This window comes from Poecilia latipinna, unplaced genomic scaffold, assembly GCF_001443285.1.
Source record: "Poecilia latipinna isolate Pla-1442-1.1 unplaced genomic scaffold, P_latipinna-1.0 Scaffold2451, whole genome shotgun sequence".
NCBI lineage: Eukaryota > Metazoa > Chordata > Actinopteri > Cyprinodontiformes > Poeciliidae > Poecilia > Poecilia latipinna.
In genome coordinates this window covers 69,274-73,894 of record NW_015115067.1, presented here as the reverse complement: position 1 = coordinate 73,894, position 4,621 = coordinate 69,274, and the positions used below count along the sequence as shown (strand labels likewise).

The 4,621-nt window shown below is 37.8% G+C and overlaps 1 protein-coding gene across 2 annotated transcripts in view; it reads left to right on the top strand.

The window, feature by feature from the left end:
• Positions 1-3,858: 3,858 nt before the first annotated feature.
• Positions 3,859-4,621, top strand: part of LOC106937856 (serine/threonine-protein phosphatase 2A 56 kDa regulatory subunit gamma isoform) — a 43,226-nt gene continuing 42,463 nt past the window's right edge. Inside the window, exon 1 of one of the 2 annotated variants that reach the window (XM_015019577.1) lies at positions 3,859-4,030. The gene's annotated coding sequence lies outside the window, so the exon portion shown is untranslated. The remainder of the gene's footprint in view (positions 4,031-4,621) is intronic. The other variant, XM_015019579.1, reaches the window with a different exon arrangement.

Here is a 4,621-nt window from a genome sequence, read left to right as displayed (position 1 = left end):
TTATTGCACTATAAGTGGTCGTAACAGAAGTAAGGTACTTGATTTCTCCTTTATGTAGAAATCAAAGGAGACAAAATAAAGCTTACGTTTTTCCAGAAGGTAAAACACAAACATATCGGTGAGTTAATGGTGAAAACGTGAACGTTTAGTTTTAATCACAGCTGATTGTGAACCTGAGTCACTAAACCATGACAGCAGTAAACTAAGGTGTCTTTTGTTCTTGTTTTCTAACAAGCTGTCCATCTTTACCTCCATCTCTCTCTCTCTCCCTCCTGGAAAAACAAACAGCCTGTCGTTGTGCTGCCCGCTCATTAGCCTGTTTTGGCTGCACAGCTTTGTTTCCTCACCTCACTTCACTCAACACGAAGAACAACGTCTGAGTAAAGCAGCTCAGCAGCTGCAGCAAAGTTTATATCATTTTAAATATGAAGAATAATAGAAAAGGAAATATGTGCTGTTTTTATTTTTGCTTTAGCATGTTCCAGTTTTTGGTTCCATATGAAACGCTCTTTCTGCAGGAGGCAATTATTACACAACAAAAACTGAAATTATACAGCGCTCCTTTTTTTTTTTACCAGATGGTTCAGTGTTGTTATATTAAAAAAATAAAAATAGGAAAAAATTAGATAGACACTTAAGGGATCAACATGGCAGCTGTTACAACAGCTGCATTTTGACTCTAACTGAATTGATTGAATTGATTGTTTGTCACTGTAAACAAATTAACAGTGCAAATAAATATAAACAGAAACATGGTGATGTTTACATTAGTCAGATATATTATTATACACATATAGCCTCCATTTAATTAGGGCATGTGAGCGTTCAGGGTTTTAATTAATAATTAAGGTGTCGAGATTTGCTTTTTGAATACCTGTCTGGACCTTTTTTGTTTTTGTGTCTTTTTCCCTGTTTCTAGTGAAAACACATTTTTCCCCATTTTTTAACACAAAAATAGTTTAATAAATATATATTGACAAAATAAAACTACAATTATGAGAATGAGAATCAAGGGTTGCCTGCCCCTCTGGGTTATTATCTGCCTTAAAAGTAGATTTAACATTTCAGTGGGTAGAAAATCCAGAAATTTTACTCAAGTAAGAGTAGAAATACTTCATAATATAATTACTCAAGTAAAAGTAAAAAGTACAGAATAGTAAAAATACTCCTCAAAGTAGTTCCTTTTTGTTGTTGTTGTTTTTCTTTCTTCCCAAAAAACGTACTCAGGTAAATGTAATTGAATAAATGTAACTAGTTACTACCTAACAAATTTTCAGCTTTCGGTTTCTCACTGCACTGTCAAACTACCCAAACTAATTGAAAAAGCTGTTCTCCGCCTTGCCAGTGGGGGCGCTGCACCAAAATTACTGAAAAAGACATCAAGTGCAACTTCCTTCTTCACGAAATGTAAACAAAAATGGAGTAGCGTTAGATTTTAGTGGCTGTATGACTTTTGTTTGTTTTTGGTAAAAGACTAAGAGCCATTTCTCCAAAAAGCGCTAGGCTAACGCTTTTGTTTTGGCTGTATTTACCCAGAATGCCGTGCGCTGTAGTCCGCTTCCTGCTATTGGAGCGGTCCGCTTGGCATTCACATATGAATTCAAACCGAACCAAGACTGAGGTATGTAGCCGGACCAGAGTCCAGTGTATGTTTTGTTATTATTTTTTGGGGAATAATCACCAAAATATTACAACATTAAAGCTGGAAATGAGGGTATCTAAACTTCTTAGCTTCTTAAATCATTATCTGATGAGGACAAAATGCAGACACAAATACAAAAACAGCCTAAAGAAAACCATAAATTAAATCCAGGGAGGCATTTTCCTCCCTGGATTTTGCAGTCTGGGCTGCTGCAGAGACAGGAAATGAATGGAGCCATATCATACAGTAATAACACGGAGCCGATGATGAAGATCTGATTGTGAAGCGATGGTGACACAATGCGTCAGAAAACACTGATAAATACAACATCAACACGTCAGAAAACAAACCCAGTCTGTTTTAAAGCCCACTCATGCAGCCACAGCTCATCACGGTTTGCACATTCTTCCGTAATCTGTCATAACGAAACGTGTTAAAATTACGTGATTCAATGCAGACCAGGACATTAGCAAGAGGACCAGTTCTTACTCCCTTTGGTTCTGAGTCACTTTTTATTCTCCTGGTAACACCAAAAATTAATATATCCGATTATACCACTGTATGATAGATTTTAATTAGTTATTTATGTTTTATTACAAGAAAATAATAAAACTTTATCCTGGCTCTAAAATTCATTCAAATACTAAAGTAGAAGCAGAAAACGATGCCACACTGCCACCATGTGGTGTCAAAGATGAAATACAGCACCTTAGTTAAAAACGAGAACATTATTTAACCACCTTATTTACTGCGTTTAACAGAGAAAGCAGGACAGAAAACAATCATGGATGAGTACACAAAAATTATACTCAAGTAAGAGCAGTACTAATTTACTTTTAGTACTTTTAATTAAGAATGAAAAAAGTATGCTACTCAAGTAACATTTAAAAATTAAATCAACAAATGGATCAAAATGTGAAGTTATGTGGATTTTGAAAGTAATTCATATGAATAGCAAAACCAGGCATACATTTTTTTTTTCAAATCAGTTCTTTTCCACATAAAACAGAAGTGGAGATATTACTCCAAAGCAAGTACATCACGATGTCACCAGGTGACTCTGAACCCATCCAATCACTGAACAGATCCTTAGAACAGATAAATGTGTGGATGTGCCAAAACTTTCTCCAGCTGAACAGAAACAAAACTGAAGTTATTATCTTTGGACCTAAAGAGGAGCGAACTAGAATCAATGCACAGCTTCAGTTATTACAACTGAAAACCAGCGATCAGCCCGAAACCTGGGAGTAGTGATGGACTCTGACCTGAACCTTCTGACCTGAACCTGCAGAGCCACATTAAGACAGTCACAAAGTCGGCCTTCTATCACCTGAAGAACATCTCCAGGATTAGAGGACTGATGTCTCAGTGAGATCTAGAGAAACTCATCCATGCGTTTATCTTCAGCCGCATTGATTACTGCAACAGCGTCTTCACAGGTCTGACTAATAAATCAATAAACAGCTGCAGCTGATCCAGAAGCTGCTGCTCACATTCTCACTAAAACCAGGAAGATAGAGCACATAACACCAGTTTTAAAGTCCCTACACTGGCTCCCTGTAGCTCAAAGAATAGACTGTAAAATACTAATCTGTTGTTGCGGTACCAACCGTCTAGACCCCTCAGATCTTCTGGTTCTGGTCTGCTCTGCATCCCCAGAACCAGAACCAAACGAGGAGAAGCAGCATTCAGTTTCTATGCACCACAAATTTGGAACAAACTTCCAGAAACTTTACCCAAGTTAGAGTCGCAATACTGACCACAGTTACTGCAGTACAAGTATAGGGTAGTAAAAAAAAATACTCCTGATGTTACTCTAGTAAATGTACAATTTACTAGTACAGTGACTGTTGTGTGCTTAATCATCAACCATCTGGGGGCATTTCATGAATATTAATGAGCTGGAGCAGTGTCTTTCAAAGTGGAGGCCGCCTCCATGGGGCACTGTAAGCGCCCCATGGAGGCGCTCAAAACAAGAGGCAAAATTAGACAAAAAAAAATCATAGCAATTAATAATTGCATCTAATATAAGTTAGAATAATTGATGGCAAAGGTAGTGGGACTCGGTGCGTTACCTGAGTCATTTTTTGAGTAATTTTTGCCTTATCTGCCAAAACTAAGGCAAAGATGACAGGCAAAACCACACTCCAAACCAGCAGGTGGCGGTAATGCTACTTAACATTGTTTTGCAAACCACCAGTAAAACTCAAAATGGAGAAGAGAAAACTTCTTCAAGGAGTCCTACAGCAGGTCTGTAAGTTTATTTGCGGGAAGCAACATTAAAGTCAAAGTTTTTTGCAGCTGAAGGAAGAATGAGGAGCAAAAACTCTCATCAGGTGTGAGTGTGAAAGTTGTACTGTACGTACGCATTTTGCACGTACAAAATGGGTGAGTAATGACTCAAATAAAACTGGCTTGTGAAAATCTGCCTTCAGAAAAATGCTTAAAAATAAACATTAGCATAAAAAGAGCTTAAATGTACATGTTCATGGTGCCGTAGAGCTAGCGTTGGAAATTACACATGATCTAGCATAGCTTCCTTCACTTATTGATCTTTGATTTGACAATCAATAAGTGTCTTTATGTAAAAATAAAAATAAAAATTGGACATTTACTACCAGATACTCTCATGCAGACGAACTTGGCCGTGATCCATTTCTTGCCTTACTCCAGAACCCGTTTGTTCTTTTGAAAATGTAGTAAATTGTAACACTCTGGCTGTCAGGATCGCATGTTCCCTACTGAAAACGTTTGACCAGAATTTCCTATTATTTTCCTCAAAATCTCTATGACCCCAGCGCCATGTTGACGGAAGTTCAGTTCCTCCAGTTAAGCGTGAACTTCCGGACAAATAGTGACCACCGATTGGTCAGTGGCTGACAAACCGCCAAAACTGACTGACAGGTGGCAGCACACATAGACATAATATAAGGATAGACGCCTCATGCACCGCTCTCGCCTATTGTCGCTGACGAGATT